Below are 23,214 nucleotides of genomic sequence, written 5' to 3' on the forward strand. Positions count from 1 at the left end.
ACCATTGGTCGAAAAATTTGGCTCTTTTCCGTTTATTCATACAAATTTACCAATTTGTAGGGATTCAAGTTTAGACAGAGCTTGAACTAGTAATTGGTAATCCAGTATCGATAGATCAGCAATACTTACACCAGCCTAAATTTGCTCCAGACTAACCAGAATCTTCCGTACAAGTATTGGTAATCCTTCATTTTTAGGCGAGAATGACGCCTGCCACGTCAGACTGCCGGTCAATGTGAGAAACGGGGAGGATGTAATGACAGCGATGCCGAAGTGTTTGTGAAATCGCTGTTTGGCAGAGGTTCACGTTGGTGGGTGGATAGCCCTTTACGCAGGCTTGAAGGGATAGATTGTGTTTCACGATTAGCGTTTTGCCGATTTGTATGCGCAATACATTGTTCTGTGTTGTTGGAAGGATGGGAATCGGCTTTTTACAATGCTGTCTGTGGCATCCTGTCAAATGATACACCCGATTTTGGGGGTTTTGAGTGAGTGTGTACGAAAACGTGAGAGAAAAGGTTGGGTTTTCGTAGCTCCCGAGTTATTATAATTAAAATTCCATTATATATTGACAAATATCACATTGGCGATCCTGCCAAAATCTAGCAGGGTAGTGATAGTGAATAGTGTTATTTTTTTTAATGAAAGGTAAGGAAGTAGCTCGTGAAAAAGTAAGTATTGTTGTCGTTTAAAAAAAAAATCATCCATGTTGAGTCGGTGTCAGACCATGACCAACAATCTTTTGAGTCGGTATCAGCCCATGACCAAAGAGAAAAGAAAACGTTGAGTCGGTGCAAGACCATGGCCAACAGTTCTAATTGGTTCCGGAATCTGTGAGAAAGATGTTGAGTCGGTAGAAGACCATGACCAACATTAATATTTAAAAAAAAAAAAAAAAACTGAAAAAAAAGTTGAGCTGGTAGAAGACCATAGCCAACACGGTAAAAATATTTATTTTGTTTTTGAGTCGGGAAAAGCCCATGGCCAAAATACTATCAAGTTTTGTTGAGTCGGTGTAAGACCATGGCCAACGCATCTAATAATTGAATTGCAGTACGAATTATGGCACTTAGTTAAAGTGAATTATATTTAAAAAAAAAATAAAAAAGAGGTACATGTTCCTATAATTGAATAATTTATCATTAACACAAGCCCGCGAGCAAAATTTATCAAGTGCAAATGTTGTTACTGTTTTTAGCGAGTGTTAGTTTTTTTTTTTCTGAAGGGCATACATGAATGATGGTTGATAAGTCAGACGTATGCGAAGACGTATGTCTGTTGTTAGTTTTCGCTTGTCAGTTGTCCACTGTTGTAAAGCATCTGAAACACATACTACTGCAAATTATTTACTTAGATAAGAGTTTTGGTTGAGCTTGCGGGAAGGGCTGTTTTTGTTTATTATTTTCAACCAGAAAATCCAATGGATGCAACATACGTAAGTATACTGTACCAATAAGAACAGAACAGAAAATTGTTAGCGGCAGCCATTGTAAGGAGCAAAAATTGTGCATCAATAAATTTAGGAAAATAATCGGAAAAATTATGATTATACAGGAGATGAGCGGCATCTGGTACGAGAGTGACGTTTCGGCGGAGGATTCATTGGAGGACCGCAATAAACCTGAAGAAAATAACCCGGCTTCGGTGGACAAATGGCAGCAGGCGCATATCGTCACTTGTTGCTCACCCGAAAACGGCGCCAAGAAGAAGACAGAATGGCTCTCGGGTTCGTGGCCATTGAAGGCATTTGACGGGACACTACCCACACATAAACGGAAGGCAGAGTGGGTGCGATTCCGCGACCAATTCGAGCGCATCGTTTCGTGCAAAGCTGCCGTTGACTCGGTTACGAAGCTAACTGGTATGAAGATTTTTGCTGGTGATTACCTACTCAACATCATTGAAATGCAGGAGAAGCTGATTCCAGAGCAATCGAATGATGTTTACGAAGATACGATTAAAGCACTGAATAAATTCTTCAACCAGACTTGCGATACCATCAAGGAGCGGATGATATTTCGAGAGATGCGTATGGATGCTGAAGAAGCTTTCGTCGACTGGGTGCTAAAATTGGAGCTGCAGGCAAAATTTTGTGAGTTTGGCGTAGAGCAACGTAAAGAAGAATTCGTGCAAGCACTGATAAGGCGGTCTGTTCCGGTAATTGCCGAGAAGCTTTACGAGATGTCACACATCTGGGACAATGACATCGAGAAAATCATTAGCTATGGCAAGCATTTGGATTATATGAGAGCCGAGGCGAAAGAGGCGAATGATAATGTGAAGACCAGAACAGCTTTACCTGAAACAGCAGAAGACGTAACTGGCGGGGAGTCCCAGTATAAGGTGGTCAACGCTCTGCACTCACGAAGGCATAAAACGTTTTCGAACAGATTTGAACCGTACCAGCGGAGCGACGGTAATCGTTATCCATCCCGCTCGCGACCGGATGCTCATCCTCCACAATCTGGACGCCGGAGTGGATTCAACTGCCACAAATGTGGGACATCGCATGGTCCAAGGGACTGTAAAGCGTTCCGAGCCAAGTGTTTCAACTGTGGGATAGTTGGACATTTTTCCGAATTTTGCCGGGCGCCACGCAGTAACCACGGAAAACCAGGGAATTCAAGGCACAACGATCTGAATGGCAACGTTAAGGAACAGGCCCGAATGATCAATCAGGTATCTTTTGAAAACACAGACTAACATATATAATCACACACACGCATCAACATTCAACTACACATTTCTTTCGTTTCTCATTAAATAATTATCACTATGGCCGAAGTTCGTTTAATTTTTGGTCAAATAAACCTCGGACAATAAAACGTATTAGTAAATTTTTCTATTGATTTTTTTTCTAAATCCTATATTATTTTTCTGTTGCAATTTACAGTTATTTACTTGTGATTCCGTGTCTCAAAAGAGCGAAGACCCCAGGTTTGTTCAGTGTACTATTGGGTCCGAGAGATTTCAGTTCTTGATTGACTCCGGTGCTACTGTTAATACCCTTACGAGCGAGAATTGGCGTACAATCAAGCATAGATGCCCTACCGTAATCCATGACATAATTATCTATCCTAAAGAAGTTATTCAAAGTTACGCCAGCCATCAGCCGCTGGACATAGAATGCTCGTTTAGGGCATACGTTGGAGTAGCGGGTGATACGAAACCAATGCGGCTGACCAAGTTCTTTGTGATAAAAGGTACACGGTTGTCTCTACTCGGTTACGACACGGCACGCGAGCTTAATTTGATACGCATTGGGCCATCGGAAACAGTAAACTCCTTGAATCTGAGTGAGAATACTACTCATTCGATGGCATTCCCCAAAATACCTATGAATGCGTTGAGGTTCAGGGTAGACGATTCCGTTTCACCAAAGCAGATTATCAGGTACAATATCCCGAAGGCGTTTGAGCCTACTACGAACATGCGATTGAGAACCATGGAACAACAGGGAATTATCGAGAGAGCAGATAAGGACCAAGACGTGATCTCTTTTGTGTCTCCTCTTGTGTTAGTGCCAAAGGGGCCTAAAGATTTTCGCATCGTCGTCGATTACCGGGCAGTCAACAAAGCCATTATCCGCGAGCCATACCCAATGCCGTGCCTTGAGAAAATTTGGACCGCTATTCCAAATGGACAAGGGACACTTTTCTTCACTAAGTTAGACTTGAAGGATGCATATTATCACATTGAACTGCATGAACAGGTTCGTCATTATACTACTTTTATGACAGCCAATGGTTTGATGCGTTTCACTAGATTACCTTTCGGCTTATCCTGCGCACCGGAGCTTTTCCAACGCACTATGGAAAGGTTGTTGAGCAATTGCAAAAACATCATCATATACCTGGACGATATTTTGGTATATGGTAGAACGTTGGAAGAATTAAGGGCCTGCGTAGCTGCGGTCAAGGAAGTTCTCCGAAACAACACGTTGACTATCAACGAAGCAAAATCCGAATACGACCAAACCCAGGTTGATTTCCTCGGTTTTACTATCGACGGTCGTGGAATTCTACCTATGAAGAAGAAGATCTCGGACATCAAGATGTTTGAGCGGCCCAAGGACACTTCCGAGGTGCGTAGTTTCCTGGGGATGCTGACATTTATCAGCCCCTTCATCAACAACTTTTCCCACAAAACTAAACCGCTCCGTGAACTTGTAACTGGGAATTCGCGATTCAAATGGGAAAACTGCCACCAAGAGGCGTTCGATAATTTGAAGTTTGCTGCTGAAAACCATCTGATTAAACGGGGATATTTTGATGATAAAGACAAAATCATCTTGTATACGGATGCTTCGCCATGGGGCTTGGGTGCAGTGTTGGCCCAAGAGAAGGATTTCCCGCATGAGCGTCGAATCATCGCTTGTGCATCGAAGAGCCTAACAGGAGCAGAAAGCCGCTACCCGCAGCTACACCGAGAGGCGTTGGCAATAGTATGGGCCATGGAAAGGTTCTCGTATTATTTGCTGGGACGAAGGTTTATTCTACGATCAGACAGCGAGGCCCTCTTGTTCATGACCAAAAGAGATCAGAAGGACATTGGGAAGCGGATACTATCAAGAGCTGAGGGTTGGCTACCCGGATAAAAACTAACCATAGGGTATTTGGTGAAAACCATTCCTGTACCATACAGTGTACCAGCTACAATATAGTGTATTGTAATGGAATGGTTCGCTAAAAGCTTTGCACATTGGTAGCTATTATACATTTACATCCGATCTTTATGTAACAATATATTATACTGTTTTTCTTACGTTTGAACCATTCACTATTCCGAAACAATCTTTTTCCGTGCATTTTTAATTTTTTATTCAGTTTATGATTTTTTCCGTGCTTTGTTTTGTTGATGTCCGTGACATTTTTGTTGCAAAGGAAATGAAAGAGAAAAAAGTGAATAAGTTGAAACATCTATTTAAAGTCAATAAAATGTTTAAATAAAGTGGTAAACCAGGTGTCCTAAGGACTGCATATCCAAGAGATATGGTGGGCTAGGTATGTAGAGTGCGATGAGAGGAATACGAATGTAGGTCAACCCGGAAAGACGCAGGCCAGATTACCGTAAATCAGTGGATGAGTTCAACACTATTCTTTCTCTTCTTCTCTCATGTGAAATTGCCTTGTACAACAACCGAATTAAATGCGATTTATCTTTGACATTTTTAACATAAGGACTGGACTGGACACTAAAACGACTTCTGAAATAAGGTCGTCTTCGCTTTTTAACCTAACTTATAGTTGAATCGAACTTGACAGTTTTCTCATGAGTTGTTATGTACACATTTCATAGTTCAGTCAAATTGGAGCCTCAATATCGCAATAATGGTTAAGCACGCTGTAATGATACTTATGTACCTCGTCACCCACTTCATGCAACTACATTAGTGGTCTAATAACACTTAGCGCGCTAGGCATAGTTCCATCATGCCGCTCAAAGTGTTGCCACAAATAATGCTTAGTTTGCAAAACCCGGTTATCTGGCTGGTGGGACATGGGAGCTTAAGCTTCAACTGTTAATGCAATGAGAGGCTACTCAGACTTAGACGAGTTTAGGTTAGTTTGGCTAGAACTGCCATTATCGAAGGAACATGACGAGATAATATAACATTATATGGTTTATCTAATGTAAAACAATACAACATAACAAAAGAGAACCATTCCAAAACCATGATTAAATTTATAACCAGTAGTGAAATTACAATTAAAAACCTTGTTAAAAACAATATATTTACGGTACATTTTATTGTTTAAAACCATACGTGTACCATACAATGTACGGTATATTAAAGCCCACGTATCAGTATTTCGAACAATTCATTTACAATAAAATGTATGGTTTTGTTAAAAAATATATATGGAGAAAAATATTTTTTTATATTGTTACGATACTTAACAACCCGTATAGTATATTGTAAAAATCTCATTTACAATTCACTGTATGGTGTCTAACATTACATCTTATTGTTTTTGTATTTTTTATTTTTACAGTGTTGTTTATTGTAACAATATGGTTTTAAATAGTACTGTTACAATACAACATTCGGTTTTTCTACTGTATTTTTTATTCGGGTACTGAGAATGGATCATTTTCAGTATGAGTTTCAGCATGTTATGGGGAAGGACAATATTGCGGACGCCGCTTCTAGAATTGGTGCCAAAAGAGAAGATCAACAGTTTGGGGCGGAACAGGAAAAACATGAGCTCTGCGCGGTTACTGCAAGCCTTGGGGAAATCAACGGCCAGTTATTAGCTTTGACAAACGCTCAGGTAAAAGAGGAATTTTCCAAGGACCTTGAACTGCAAGATGTTGCGCAGTGGCTGGAGAAACCGGAAAAGTGGCCTGCTCATATCGCGAAGTACCAACCTTTCCAGCAAGATTTGTATATTCAGGACGGGCTCCTGATGAAACGGGAAAAAATGGTTTTGCCATTCAAGCTGCGTAGCCGAGCGCTTTCACTGGCCCACCGTAGTCATCCAGGAATGTCTACCATGAAACATTTTCTCAGGCAGGGGCTTTGGTGGTTGGGCATGGACCGCGAGGTCGAAGAGTTTGTAGCGAGTTGTCCGGAATGTCAACTGGTTGTAAGAACGAGCAAACCACTCCCAATTAAGATAACAGATCTACCGAAGAATCCTTGGGAGTACGTATCTATGGATTTTGCATCCGCTTCGGACTCGCATAATTGGAAAGCGTTGGTGATGACGGACAACTATTCCCGGTTTCTCGTTGCGATACCGATGGATAAAACCGATACTGAGGCTGTAAAGAGGGTGCTTAGGAGAGTGTTCAACACCTATTACATCCCACGAACTTTGAAGGCCGATAACGGACCACCTTTCAACAGCGTGGAGCTTGGAGTATGGCTAAAGGACGTATGGGGTGTGAAGCTTATTCACAGTACGCCACTGAACCCTACTGAGAATGGACTCGTCGAAAGAAGCATGCAAGGTATAAATAAAATAACGGCTATTGCAAATGTTCGGAAGGATAATTGGAAAGAAGCGCTTGCGGATTATGTGGCGGCTTATAACTCGTGGCCTCATCATGTCACCAAGATACCACCTGCTGAGATCATGTTCGGTACACCCATCAGAGGTTTGCTACCAAACATACGTACGGATCAACAACAAAGAGAAGACGACGAATTACGTGAGCGTGATCGAGCAGCAAAATTCATCCGGAATGCGACAGAAGATAGCAGGCGAGGTGCAGGTGATCCACAAATAAGTGTTGGAGATATGGTCCTGGTATCACACCCGAAGCGCGATAAAGCGGACACTGTTTACAAGAATGCGCTGCATGAAGTTGTGCAAATTACTGGAGAAGGAAGAGCAACTCTCAAGGACATGACATCGAGTAGATCGTTTGATCGAAATGTTAAACACTTGAAGAGATTTGTAGAGAGAGGTCCGATACAGGTGGTAGTAGACGGTGAAGATGAGGGTAAAGTAAAGACTTCGAATGTTGTCTCATTGTTGTATATAAATGATGTGTTTCTAATATATGTTTCCTCTCTATTAGCATCATCAAGGAGTGATCTGACAAGCTCAAAAGGACAGCAGAATAAGGGGCTGCCGATAGCAGGAACTACTGGCGATAGGCACAAGGAGAGTGGAGCTTCGATGAGTGATGAGCCCATCCCAGCACGGAGGAAGTTAGGCGTTCGACAATGTTAGGCATTTGTTAGTTATGTTGCTCATCGAAAATTTTTGGAGAGCATAAATCATAACCCCGAATTTATGCTGAATGTTCGATTTTTTCGCGCATCATTGACAGTTGAGCAAATGGCAGTGGAAAAACACTTTGTTAGTTGCGGCAGCTTAAAAATCGCGTTCGTCGGTCGAGAAAAAGAAAAAATTGCTCGTCTCAAATAGTTAAACCCGTAGGAACCACTTCCGTCATTGCGTTGTCCAAACCGTCAGTTAATTGTCGCTGCTCCTGGCCACGAAGTCCGTTTCGTTCGCGTCGTACCGTCGCCGGAACCAGTTATCTCCAAAACAGTGACCGATTCCGTTAAGTTTGGCGCCATCGTGTCGGTGAGTCATTTTATTTTTAATATGATTTATTTTTCATTTAATTTCAATTAAATTTTAATTAAATTTTAATTAAATTTTAATTAAATTTTAATTAAATTTTAATTAAATTTTAATTAAATTTTAATCAAATTTTAATTAAATTTTAATTAAATTTAAATTATATTTTAATTAAATTTTAATTAAATTTCAATTAAATTTTAATTAAATTTCAATTAAATTTTAATTAAATTTTAATTAAATTAAAATTAAAATTAAAATTAAAATTAAATTAAAATTAAATTAAAATTAAAATTAAAATTAAAATTAAAATTAAAATTAAAATTAAAATTAAAATTAAAATTAAAATTAAAATTAAAATTAAAATTAAAATTAAAATTAAAATTAAAATTAAAATTAAAATTAAAATTAAAATTAAAATTAAAATTAAAATTAAAATTAAAATTAAAATTAAAATTAAAATTAAAATTAAAATTAAAATTAAAATTAAAATTAAAATTAAAATTAAAATTAAAATTAAAATTAAAATTAAAATTAAAATTAAAATTAAAATTAAAATTAAAATTAAAATTAAAATTAAAATTAAAATTAAAATTAAAATTAAAATTAAAATTAAAATTAAAATTAAAATTAAAATTAAAATTAAAATTAAAATTAAAATTAAAATTAAAATTAAAATTAAAATTAAAATTAAAATTAAAATTAAAATTAAAATTAAAATTAAAATTAAAATTAAAATTAAAATTAAAATTAAAATTAAAATTAAAATTAAAATTAAAATTAAAATTAAAATTAAAATTAAAATTAAAATTAAAATTAAAATTAAAATTAAAATTAAAATTAAAATTAAAATTCAAATTCAAATTCAAATTCAAATTCAAATTCAAATTCAAATTCAAATTCAAATTCAAATTCAAATTCAAATTCAAATTCAAATTCAAATTCAAATTCAAATTCAAATTCAAATTCAAATTCAAATTCAAATTCAAATTCAAATTCAAATTCAAATTCAAATTCAAATTCAAATTCAAATTCAAATTCAAATTCAAATTCAAATTCAAATTCAAATTCAAATTCAAATTCAAATTCAAATTCAAATTCAAATTCAAATTAAAATTAAAATTAAAATTAAAATTAAAATTAAAATTAAAATTAAAATTAAAATTAAAATTAAAATTAAAATTAAAATTAAAATTAAAATTAAAATTAAAATTAAAATTAAAATTAAAATTAAAATTAAAATTAAAATTAAAATTAAAATTAAAATTAAAATTAAAATTAAAATTAAAATTAAAATTAAAATTAAAATTAAAATTAAAATTAAAATTAAAATTAAAATTAAAATTAAAATTAAAATTAAAATTAAAATTAAAATTAAAATTAAAATTAAAATTAAAATTAAAATTAAAATTAAAATTAAAATTAAAATTAAAATTAAAATTAAAATTAAAATTAAAATTAAAATTAAAATTAAAATTAAAATTAAAATTAAAATTAAAATTAAAATTAAAACGGGCTCCGAGTTTTTTTTATCAAATATGTTTCGTCCAGCTTTCATTCGAGGCAAGAGTACGGTTGTAGTAGTGAACGCCGATAAAAGTTCACTACTACAATCACACTTCTTGCTCGGATGACAGCTGGAATGAAAACAAGCAGCATTAAATCTATGCCTAACATTCGTCTAACAGCCCATACTAAAACATGTCTAACGTTAGTCTAATGTTAGACTAACAAACATGTTTCGAATTTGCAACATGTCTAACAAAAGTGTGTCATATCTGTCTAATTTTAGACTAACATTAGGCAAAAGTGAGACAAAAAGTTAGCCTAACATGCTGGCCAGTTAGTCTCACATTAGGCTAATGTTAGGCTAACCCTCCGTACTGGGATCCCTAAACGACGAGCAACCAGGATTATAAAACGGCCGCAACGATACATAAACAACTTGGAATATATCGATTATCAGGAATAGCTACGAAATCATAACTAAATTTCCTTTATTTTGTGTAAGGGGAGGATGTGGCATCCTGTCAAATGATACACCCGATTTTGGGGGTTTTGAGTGAGTGTGTACGAAAACGTGAGAGAAAAGGTTGGGTTTTCGTAGCTCCCGAGTTATTATAATTAAAATTCCATTATATATTGACAAATATCATACTGTCCTGATTCAATCGTTATGACAATTGAACCAGCGTGCGTAGAAGAATACTAATGCATAATTAAGGCAGTCCTTTCAAAATTTCAGAAAAATCGGTTAACAAATGACAGTTTCGCAGTACAAATTCGAAAAAGTTACTAAGTTTTTGTTCTCTACTGCATAGACATTCAAGTGTATATGAGCATGTGCGGTGTGTACGAGAAATCCGGTCGGAATGTGTGGCTTTTTGTAGGTTTTGCTCCCGAGAAGCAGCACTGACACCAATGCGCGATTATCTAATGTCAGCTCTTGGTTGCTGCCTCGCCTCTGCCAAGCCAATGCAGCGAACGCATGCGGTATGGTATGGTGATGGATTATTTACTGGCGCGAATACAAATCGATTCTATGGGAAAGCAGGCAAGGCAGCGCGGTGTTTACGTTTGCGTTAGGCTAGGCGAATTTAAGTTTATGAATGAACATAAGATGAGTTGCATGGAGAAAAATTAAAAAGTCTGTACACCAATTTTAAACAATTTAAAAATGGGGATAAGATGCAAAAAAAATGTATTTTATCCCTGTAAAACCCAAACTTTTGATCTTGATCTAAATATCATTTTTTGTCATCCAAAATCGATTTAAGCATTTTTTTGGAAGATGATTCTTTTTAATTCTCAATTTTGTGAATTTTGGTTTTTGATTTTTCTAATTTTAATTTTTGAACATCTTATAATATTATATTTTTTTTTCCGGAAGCCTATTTGGCATAGCGATTTTGTAAGACGAAAACATTTTGAAATTTTATTACAGACAAACAGACGTAACTCTTAGAGGAAATTCATCAAAAACTTTTTCCCGGTGTCTTTTTTATGAGCACACCACCACCTGTTGGTAGAACCGCGCGAGACACTGTCGGCCATGATGGATTTCGATTTGACGTTTGTCTAACACGCACACTACTACACAAATCGCCTGTATTATTTTTTTTGGTACCATTCAACTACGTGTACATTGGCAAACGTCAAAGCGATCGAGCACTAACGCCTCTGGTGGGACGATCGCGCAAATCAAATGATATTTGAATTGATCGTTAAATGCATGTGCCAAGTCGTTTTGAAGAGTGTTAGGTAATATTTTAGGTTAGGTTAGGTTTATTTTCAGTTTCGAAAAAATGCAGACTTGTTCACAAAATGCTCAGTAGTAGTAGGAGTATCAACTGTAATTGAATATTTACCTGGGCAGTAGGGAGTTATCTGTTAAAAGCTTATTTTGGAATTTTTAATCTTATAACATTTTTTGCGTTCGTAGCAAAAAATTACATTTCATTAATATTTGCATTTCAGAATTAAATTTTGGTACGGTTTTTACAGTGAGACATGATTGAAGCATTCTATAAAAGATCCTAAAGCTTTGACAGTACAAAACTAGATAATAAGACCAAATTCAGGATGGCTCATATTGCCCCTACTACCCCTACGTCTGTTTGTCTGTGATTCTATGATTATTGATAAAATATTTTTGTTTAAACTTTTCTTCATGGAAAATTTAATTTTCCATGTAACTTTTAAGAAAATCATTTTGGAGTGTATTCAATTCCCTTTACTATACAGTCAGGTCTTTTTTACGCGGTATTTATTTACGCGGCCGCGTAAATGAAAGCTCCATATAAAAAAATCATCGTCTTATTTTTGCATGATTCGTCGAGAAATGTTGAGACTTTTTTACGCGGTTTTTTTACCCTTCTTACACCCATAAGAAGGGTATAAATACCGCTCGAAATACCGACTTTCGATCCGAGGCCCGCAGGGCCGAGTCTCATATACCAATCGACTCAGCTCGACGAACTGAGCAAATGTGTGTGTGTGTGTGTGTGTGTGTTTTTTTTTTCCTTCTAAACCATAGGGGGATAAATCTGCTCATCAGACACCCTAACAGGAAAGTTAGGGTAGTGTGGGGTTAAGGCCGTCTTCTACAATGCCGGTAGAAGCCAGGACTACTCTCTCCTCGACCCACTAAAACACATTCCTATGGTCGCCAAACCCTACTTCTCTCCGGAACCACCAAGAAGGTATTGCTTCAGAGAGGGGCTAGTGCATATCACACCCTCAAGGTTAGCTGCCGTAGCCTAGCAGCAACGAACATCGATGACTCGCTCTGGAGAGTCCATCACGGTAGCCTGCTGGCGCTTAGCCAGTTTCCCGAGTGGTCCTCGCCACTCCCTTTGTCCTCGGAAGGCGGGCAGGGTCAACCCCGCCCGCGCCCTACTGCTGAGCGGACATCAAGAACTGATGCCCACATGCAACCCGATCTGACCTGCCCGCAAAGGAAGGGTATTACTACCCTTCAGGCCCTATCAGATGCACCCGTAGGTTGCAGACAGCAGGATCTCACCTACCCCGACCCTTGCCGGGGACCCCTTTCCAACCGCGGGCTCGGATCCAACCCAGTAGACCGACGCCACGACAGCACCGCTACCGGGACTTCCTCTCCGCGGCCACTTAATCGCTGTAAGGGTCAATCTCGACCGCAGGGCACCGGTATGACCTACGAAGCCGACTTCGAACCCCTGGACCACCTCTTGTACTGCATCTGGACTAGCCATTCTCCGAGTCCACGCGCCACCTCCTCTGTAGCTCCCAGACGATATGGGTGATAGCCGTTGAAACGGCATTCCAGCTAATCTCATCCCTACACATTCTCTGGACCAAGTTGTCCGGAGTTGTGTCCTCCCCGCATGTGGCAAGCATGCGGTCACGCATTGTGCGAAAACGCGGGCACACGAACAAAACGTGTTCCGCCGTTTCCTCTAAACCATTGCACACTGGGCATTCGGGAGAATCCGCATGCCCGAAACGGTGTAGATACTGTCGGAAGCAACCATGACCTGTAAGGACCTGTGTCAGGTGGAATGTAACTTCCCCATGGCGCCTATTAATCCAACTATCTACCCTCGGTATCAACCTATGGGTCCACCTTCCTTTGGTGGAACTGTCCCACGCGCGCTGCCATTTGACCATAGAGGCCATCCTGACAGTCTTGCGTATGCCTCTTGTGCCGCGCATTTCGAAGCACTCCATGTCCTCACTGATAAGAATGCTGATAGGCACCATACCAGTAATGACACAGAGAGCGTCGTGTGACACGGTACGGTACGCGCTTGCAACCCTCAGACACATAAGCCTGTAAGTACTTTCCAGCTTCCGTCGGTAGCATTCAGTACTTAGCGAAGTACCCCACGCCGGGCCGCCATACCTAAGTATGGACGTAGCAACACTAGCCAGAAGCTTGCGCTTACTGGCGTACACCGCTGAGCTATTGGACATCATCCGGGACAGTGCCGCAATAGCTGTGGAGGCTCTTTTACAGGCATAATCGACGTGGCTACCGAAGGTAAGCTTATCGTCGATCATCACGCTCAAGTGCTTACAGAGCGCTTCGACAGGATAGTGCACTCTCCTATACTGATCTCCGTCTGCTGCGCCGACTGCATGTTGTTAACAACCGTCACCTCTGTCTTGTGGTGAGCCAGCTCCAGTTTTCTGGACCGCATCCACGCCTCCACAACCTTGATCGAGTGGTCGGTAGTCAACTTCACCTCCTCGATCGTTTCACCGTAGACTTCGAGCGTAATATCGTCGGCAAATCCGACAATCACCACTCCCACTGGGTACTCTAACCTCAACACCTCGTCGTACATGACATTCCATAACACCGGACCCAGGATGGAACCTTGCGGGACTCCTGAGGTTATGTGAAAGCACTTCCGACCCACCTCCGTGTCGTAAACCAGTACGCGATTCTGGAAGTAGCTTCCGAGAATCTTGTACAAGTACTCCGGTATCCCCAGACGCAAGAGCGCATCGGCAATAGCAGCCCAACTGGCGCTATTAAATGCATTCCTTACATCCAGAGTCACTACCCCGCAGAAGCGAATTCCCCTCCTCTTAGGCTCGAGTGCTTTCTCGGCGGTTTTTATAACCGACAAGATAGCGTCTACGGTGAACCTCCCCTTCCGGAAGCCATACTGGTTGCTCGAGAGACCATTTACGCCCTCAGTGAACCTCAACATTCTATTGAGGATGATCTTTTCGAGCACCTTCCCCGCCGTGTCAATCAAGCATATTGGTCTATATGCCGACGGGTCTCCGGGTGGTTTCCCCGCCTTTGGCAATAGTACCAGGCTCTGCCTCTTCCAAGCTTCTGGGAAAACTCCCTCGTCCAGGCATTTCTGCATAGCAGACCTGAACATCTCGGGAGCCTCTGCAATAGCTACTTTTAAGGCCAGGTTCGGAACTCCGTCCGGACCTGGGGCCTTACCTACGCTAAGGGACTTAGTTATCCCCGCAAGTTCCACATCGGTGACCCTTTCCTCATCGCCAGCCCCAGTCCCCGGCTGTCCTACGAAAGGAGGCCAAGGACTAGGATCATGACGCGGAAAAAGTCCTCCAATGATCCCCTCCAACATCTCTGGAGATTGCTCTGTAGGAGCCATCACACCTCTCGTCTTGGCCATAACGATCCTGTAGGCGTCACCCCACGGGTTCGTATTGGCACTCTGACAGAGACCCTCAAAGCAGGCCTTTTTGCTTGCTCTTATCTCGGTCTTGAGCGCGGCTTTTGCAGCGGCGAACACCACCCGCCGTTCGTTTCGCTCTTCCTCTGATCGTGCTCGCTGCATCCGCCGCCTAGCCCTTAGGCAGGCGCGGCGCAGGTCCGCAATCGCGTCGGTCCACCAGTAAGCCGGTGGCCTCCCATTTCTAGGGTGGACTCGCCTAGGCATGGTCGCATCACACGCACGTGAGAGCACCGCTACCAGCTCGTCGCCGTCTAAACCGAGTAAGTTTCGCTCACGGCGGAGCGCTTCCCTAAATACCTCTTCGTCGAAGTATGATGTCTTCCACCTACGAGGGCTTGGCCTTGGCCTAGTCGCCTCTTCTTCTATCCGCTGTCTGCTGTTGTTGTAGTCGATACTGTAGCGAAACGCCAGGTGGTCGCTGTGAGTGTAGCCATCATCTACTCTCCAGTTCGAACTACTTGTTAGGCCAGGACTACAAAAGGTCACGTCAATAATTGACTCCGCTCCGTTTCGACTATAGGTACTCTTGGTACCGACGTTAGCCAAGTCGACATCTAAGATGGCCAGTGTTTCTAGCAGGATCTGACCCCGCTGGTTCGTGAAACGGCTTCCCCATTCCACAGCCCAGGCATTGAAGTCACCCGCTATTACCACCGGCCTTCGCCCTGTTAGCACGGTCGTTAAGCGGTCCAGCATTTGCGTGAACCGCTCGATCGGCCACCGCGGAGGCGCATAACAGCTACAGAAGAAGACCGCGTATACTTTGGCGACCACGAAGCCCTCATAGGTAGTAGACACCAACTCCTGCACGGGGTATTTACCCGTCGTCCATATCGCCGCCATTTTCCTGGTCCCATCCGAGACCCAGTTGCCGTTGCCGGCGGGTACACGGTATGGGTCCGAAATGATGGCGATATCCGTCTCCCACTCAGAAACCGCCTGACAAAGCAGTTGCTGAGCCGCATCACAGTGGTTCAGGTTCAGCTGCGTTACCTGCACTGTGATTTGTTGTTCACTGCGGCTTTCTTGAAGGCCGGGCACCTTGGACCACCCGTTGTATGTCTGTTGTTCGAGGATTTCCCGGTACAGATCATACAGATGGGTGGACTCGTGCAGCTTTGGGCCTTATGACCTTCAGCGCCGCATCGCCGACACAGTTTGCGCCTGTCAGGGCCTTTACAGTCCCACGACTTGTGTCCTGGTTCCAGACACCTAAAGCAAACCTCTGGTGGCTCGTGGAATGTCAAAGGACATACGCACCAGCCCACCTTTATCCGTCCTACTTTAACGGACTTTTTAACGTCCGCCACAGGTAGCTGAACCAGAGCTATCTGTGTCCCTGCTGGCCCCTTCCGCAGCCTGACGGCTGTGGCGGCCACCTGAACATCGCACTGTTGCCGCAGTGCCGTGACGAGCTCTTCCGCTTCGGTGATCTCGTCTAGGTCTTTGACCTTCAGAGTCGCCTCATGCGTAAGAGCCCTCACTTCCACTCCATCACCAAGGACCTCTTCTTCCAGCCTCTTGTAGGCGGCGCCCTTGTGATCCTTCTCGCGCTTAAGCTCCAGGATCATTTCACCCGTACGAGTACGTCTGATACTGCGTACGTCGGCTCCAAGACCCTCAAGCTTGGCGTCGCACCTCATCGCCTTCAAGACGTCCGAGTATTTCGACTGTTCGGTCTTGATGACGATAGCGTCACCTTTTTCGCGCCTGGCACCTGCCTTCCTACGCCTTGGCTTGGCGACCTGCACTTCTGCCTGCGGATTCACCTTCTTCTTCCTCTTCCGCTCTACCTTTGTCCAAGGAGGGTCCTCTCCTTGGATCGCCCTGCTCTGTGGCTGCTGAGGGCCCACCATTGGTCGCAACCCCTTGTTCCCATCATTCCGGGACGGGCCGGCCTTTTCAGGCCCACCCTTCCCAGCTTTCCGGGAACCCTGGCTGGGGTCCGACTTTCCGGCATTACCACCGGCTTTCGGGGTTATTATGCGCCTGGCCTTGCGGGCACCGCCAGACAGCTCCTCACCTGACGGCTGCCTCGCCCGCTTCTGCGAATGCTTGTCACGTTTGTCACGAGCATTCGCTTCCACACTCTTCGGACTACCCGCGAAGGAGAAGGCCTCCGTTTGCGTAAGCTTACACGCTTTCTCCTTTGCGGGTTCCGCCGCTGCCGCAGCCAGCAACGCGACCGCGTGCTCCTGCTTGGCCTCATCGACTGACGCTCTAAGCCGAAGCAAGGCCGTTTTCAGGTCCTTGCTTATATTCGACTTAGTTGTCGCAAAGTCGATAATTTTGCCAAGCTGCTGCTCAGCTACCTCCAATGCGGGCCGTCCTTTTCCTGCTACTTGGCTGATGGCCCTCAGCAACCATGCTCCGTCCATAACCTCCGCCGGCTGACTTGCCGTGGAGTGGACAGTAGCTCCCACGCTTGAGCTGCGCAAGCAGCTTCCAGCACCTGACTCCTCGCTTCTCCTTGTTGGAGACCGCATCAACCCGCTACTTGCGAAGGGGTTGATCGCACCACTACTACCTGTTACACTTGTTTTTGAAATTTGTTTGTTACTCATATTTTATTCCCACGAGTCGCACGAGAAAGAATGTCCACCACGCCAGAGCTCTGCATTAACGCGGTAAGGGACAGCTTACTGTGGGGGGTGCCCAGGTGCCCCACAGGCTCCGTTAAAGATCGAGCATCTTTTTCACCCCCTCGATCACTCATTCCTCGGCACGGGTCGCTTGACACCTTGAATTGGGGTTAGTAGTCCTATTCTTAGCCGGCAACTACGCGGCTGACTCGCAAGCGGGGGGGTGCGTCAGGCCCCAGGACATCCGTCCCTGCTGCCCCATGTATGTGTCTGTGTGTGTGTATGTGTGTGTATGTGTGTGTGTATGTGTGTGTGTGCGTATGTTACAAAAAAAAGTCACGCACGTTTCTCAGCCGTCTGACATCCGATTTGAATTCTCTTAGCTCCAAATGAAAGCTACAACATCCTAGTACAACCCTATTGAATTTTATTACGATCGAACATTTGGTTACAGAGATATCTTCCGAAGAGTACTTGGAAGTAATATAGGTTAGCTTTTTGACAGATTTTTGACATATAGCATATTGATAAATACCTCAGCCGTCTGTCAACCCAATTTGGTTCTCTTAGCACCAAATGAAAGCTACAACATCCTAGTAGAATGCTCTGAAATTTTATTTCGATTGGACATTTGGTTACAGAGATATCTTTCAAAGAGTACTTAGGATTTATACAACTAAAGTTTTTGAGATTTTTGACCAAGTGCATCATAATAAATATCTCAGCCGTATGTCAACCGATTTGGGTTCTCGTAGCATCAAATGAAAGCTACAATATCATTGTAAAAGGCCCTTAAAATTTCATTTCGATTGGACATTTGGTTACTGAGATATATTTTGAAGAGTATTTCAATAAATTCCTTTTTTACCCTTCTTACATCCATAAGAAGGGTATAAATATCGCTCGAAAAACCGACTTTCGATCCGAGGCCCGGAGGGCCGAGTCTCATATACCAATGAACTCAGCTCGACGAACTGAGCAAATGTATGTATGTGTGTGTGTGTGTGTGTGTGTGTGTGTGTGTGTGTGTGTGTGTGTGTGTGTGTGTGTGTGTGTGTGTGTGTGTGTGTGTGTGTGTGTGTGTGTGTGTGTGTGTGTGTGTGTGTGTGTGTGTGTGTGTGTGTGTGTGTGTGTGTGTTTTTTTTTTTTAGTTGGTGGTAAAGCCTTTACGCCTTCCCGACACGCGTTCGATAAGGGAAGATTCAAAAATTACGTCCATCGTTTTTCGGGATTTCTGGACCCCCCCTCCCCCCTCTGTCACGCAATTTCCCTATACCCAATACACGTACTGTCACACTTTTCTAGACCCCCCCCCCCCTCCCCCAAATGTTGGACGTAATTTTTGAACGTTCCCTAAGCATGACCAGTGCTACCGATTTCGTTCGTGATTCTGTTCGTCAGTTCGTGAGGGACTCAGAACAGAGAAGAGAACTCTGAACCCTACGCCTCTAACCTCCACCAAGGTCTACAGTGCCTGCTTCCCCCGGATTCCACTAGAAGCGACTACTTCGGGGGGGGCTGTGCTCATGCACTTCACTTGTTATCAGGCATAGCTAGTCACGCTAGATCGCTGACTTTATCTCCAACATAACTGCTGCGCTCTCATGAGCTTTATCTTAATCACGTAGCTTTAACTGCAGCGCTCTCGTGAGCTTTGACATACTGCTGCTGCTCTCCAAGTTGACCAGTGGAATGCCGAGGTCAGTTCGGCAATGCCAGTTGGAGGGTGGCTATTCTACTTCGGGTGGCTTTCTCGCTGCGTTCGTTGACCTTTTCCTGGGCGAACCGGTTGAGTGCCAAGGTCGGTCCGGCGATTCCGGTTGGAGGGTGGCTTCCGGTTCGCTGGCGCCCCGACGACTCGAACCCGATTGATTCGACGTAGTTTCTTGCAACTCAGCGTAGTCCCCGGCGGTGGAGCTAGCTTACTCCGACGGAGAGTTCTCCGGCGGTAGAATATCTCCCGAAACCGTTGTTCGCGTTGCGTATTCCTTCGATGTTGATTGGCAGGGTGTCGAAGTCGGTCCGGCGATTCCGGTTGGAGGATGGCTTCCGGTACGCTGGCGCTCCGACGACCCGAACCAGTGGTTTTCCACGGGCGCTGATTACTCAGATAGTCCCCGGCGGTGAATCTATCCTACTCCGACGAAGAGTTCCCCGGCGATGGAAGATCTTCCGAACCGATACTTCCCAGATCGGTGCCGAGGTCGGTCCTGCGATTCCGGTTGGAGGGTGACTTCCGGTTCACAGGCGCCCCGACGACCATTCACTGGTGCTTCTCGCGACATACTCGGCCTAGTCCCCGGCGGTGGAGCTATCCTACTCCGACGGAGAGTTCCCCGGCGATGGAAGTTCTCCCGAACACGGTGGTTTGATCCCGACCAGTCAGGTGCCGAGGTCGGTTCGATGATTCCGGTTGGAGGGTGGCTTCCGATTCACCGGCGCCCCGACGACCCAAAACCAGAACGTTACGACTACTCGGACTAGTCCCCGATGGTGGATCTAGCCTACTCCGATCGCGATCCGATGCCCTTTGGTCTTCACGCCATTTCCGCTGCAGTGACGACAGGATCTGTCCCACAGCCCTGTTCACCGCATTCCAGGTGCTTTCTTCCCGACACATTCGTTCTACAATGTTGTCGGGGCTAAGGCTTGTGATACTCTCCGCTAACATCCCGTCTCGTGCTGCCCTGAATCTGGGACAGTGGAAAAGCACGTGCTCTGGTGTCTCCTCCTGTGTGTGTGTATATGTGTGTATGTGTGTGTGTGTGTGTGTGTGTGTGTGTGTGTGTGTGTGTATGTGCGTTACAAAAAAAAGTCACGCACGTTTTTCAGCCGTCTGTCAACCGATTTGAGTTCTCTTGGAAGCAAATGAAAGCTACTACATCCTAGTAGAACGCTATTGATTTTTTTTCGATTGGACGTTTGGTTACCGAGATATCTCTCGAAGAGTACTTATGAGTCATACATCTAAACTTTTTAAGATTTTTGACCAAGTGTATCATAATAAATATTTCGGCCGTTTGTCAATCGATTTGGGTTTTCTTGGCACCAAATGAAAGCTACAGCATCCTAGTAGATCGCTCAGAAATTTTATTTCGATTGGACATTTGGTTACCGAGATATCTTTCGAAGAGTACTTTGAAGTAATATAGGTTAGCTTTTTGAGAGATTTTTGACATTTAGCATATTGATCTCAGCCGTCTGTCAACCGATTTGAGTTCTCCTGGCAGCAAATGAAAGCTACAATATCGTAGTAGAACGCTCTGAAATTTTATTTCGATTGGACATTTGGTTACCGAGATATCTTTCGAAGAGTACTTAGGAGTTATACAACTAAATTTTTTGAGATTTTTAACAAAGTGTATCATACTAAATATCTCAGCCGTTTGTCAATCGATTTGGGTTCTCTTGGCACCAAATGAAAGCTACAACATCCTAGTAGATTGCTCAGAAATTTTATTAAGATTGGACATTTGGTTACAGAGATATCTTTCGAAGTGTACTTAGGATTTATTCAACTAAACTTTTTGAGATTTTTGACCAAGTGTATCATAATTAATATCTCAACCATCTGTCAACCGATTTCGGTTCTTCTGGCACCGAATGAAAGCTATAACATCCTAGTAAAACCCTATACAATTTTATTAGGAGTGGACATTTGGTTTTCGAGATATCTTTCAAAGAGTACTTGGGAGTAATACAGGTTAACCTTTTGAGAGATTTTTGACCAAGTGTATCATAATGAATATCTCAGCCGTCTGTCAACCGATTTGGGATCTCTTAGCACCAAATGAAAGCTACAGTATCCTTGTAAAATGCCCTGAAATTTTATTTCGATTGGACATTTTGTTACTGAGATATCTTACGAAGAGTATTTCAATAAATTCCTTTTTTATTATTATATTCGTTTGTTATCTTGCATGAGCTTTTGACCAGTCTATGGGAAATTATTGTTCAATCAATAATGCTGACCTCATATAAAGTGTATACTAGCAGGTTATTGTTTTCAATAAAACTATAAATAACAAATTACAAATAAACAGGAATTCTATGGAAACTAACAATATGTTAAATGAAAGCTTTGAATTTATATATTGTGGGAAAAATGCAAGAACTGGACAGCCAAAATAACTAGTAAATGCCAAAACTGATTTACATAGTAGATATATCATTTTTACGCCATAACCTTGAATACCATGTACTTCGGAGCTATTTTATTCGACTGATTAATAGATATTAGACAAAGTGTATCCCGCTGATTTTCTTATCCATTTGTTAATCGATTCAAGATCTTTTGGCAGTTAACAAAAGATACAATATTCTAGAATATGTAAGCTATTTTTTTAACATTCTGATACAAGTTTCTAGGAGGTGTCTGGCATTTCTTGTAATTCAGTTCATGGTCTGATGCTATTTTGGAAACCAATCCACTAGATGCTAAATCCACAATATTTTCTAGAACTTTTGGTCAATCACACAAAATAAATAGGGGGATTCACTTAACAGCGTAAACTGATTAAACTGATTAAACGCCGCGATCACCAAGGCAAGCTTTGATTATTTCATTCGCAAAATCATGAAACATTTCATATAAGCAGAAAATCATGGCTTACGCAGCAATTTAATCTGTTTAGTGAATACCCCTAATATGTTAAATACGAATAATACAACAATATTTTTAATAAGTGTAAGAAGGGTTCTGTTCACCATAGGTGGATTAGATCGGTTTTTAATTTTGAACTGAGTTTATTTTTACGCGGTACGTATCCCCCGCGTAAAAACAGACAGTAATAGAATGATTGAGGAAAATTTTTAAATATGTTAATTGTTGTGATTAATTACAAAAAAAAAAACAATTACATCTAAAAGGTGACCAAAACATCAATTTTTCAATATGTAATGTATTCAGATGACTGGTATTTTTTCAAATATTCGTTCAGTCAGAGTGAGCTTACAACAATTCTTAAAAAATTGATAAAATATAAACTTCTTCATCAAACCGGTGACGGTACATACATTCCAATAGGATGCCCAACAGCTCATAAATAAACATTTTTTGATATAGATAGGATTACGAATGGTAGGTAATTTCAACTTGTTTTTCTAAGAGACACATGGTCCACTCTGTCTGCACGTAAAATTCCGCAATATGCTTCATATAGGGTATTGGTTCCCTTATTAAGCATGTGGCTCCCATTTTCATCCTACGAAAAACAAAGGATTGAAGCGCTAGTTTTGTTTCTTATTTTAGTATTTTTTGTTAGAAGTGAGCACCCATGAAAACAAAAAGAACGGAATCAATCGGTGTCGTAATCGCTTGTTTTCGAATAGGATGAAAATGGGAGCGTGAGATTACTGATGGCACACATCCCCTACATAGGATATTATGACGCATCCAAACTTTTGGACGTTATTTCACAAAAAAACGCGGCTTAACTACCGGGACAGCATGGCCTCGGACGTTGTGATCCGGCTCCCTGAGAATAAATAGTCAGACCGGTAAGCAGTGCCAGATTTCGGGGGGGACAGGGGGCCAGGGCCCCGGGCCCCCACAAAATTTCACTTCACGAATAAAAATGTTAAGCAAGAAAAAAAGGACCGCAAGAAGCTTCGCTTCATTTTTGTCATAAGAACTTCTTATTACTGTTTACTGGCAAAATGTATGTAAAATGTTGTGATTCTTTTGAGAAAACAGCACTAATTGTCCAGGTGTTTACGGATTTTAAAAAATTGCGTCTTACGCTAATTAACATTTATTTTATTTGTGCAATTGCTTATGAAAAATTAGCGGAAATTCTGAAGAAAATCTTTGATTGAATTCTAGAGGTACTTTAAAACTCTATAAATTGCTGAGTCAAAAAGATCTTGCTAAATTTGTTT

General features: G+C 41.9%; 1 long non-coding RNA gene across 1 annotated transcript in view; it reads right to left on the bottom strand.

Moving 5' to 3' along the window:
* The window catches only part of LOC134291450 (uncharacterized), a 383,602-nt gene that overhangs the window by 309,876 nt on the left and 50,512 nt on the right, over positions 1–23,214 (bottom strand). The gene's annotated exons all lie outside the window — the stretch shown is intronic.

Source organism: Aedes albopictus, chromosome 3, assembly GCF_035046485.1.
Source record: "Aedes albopictus strain Foshan chromosome 3, AalbF5, whole genome shotgun sequence".
NCBI classification, from domain to species: domain Eukaryota; kingdom Metazoa; phylum Arthropoda; class Insecta; order Diptera; family Culicidae; genus Aedes; species Aedes albopictus.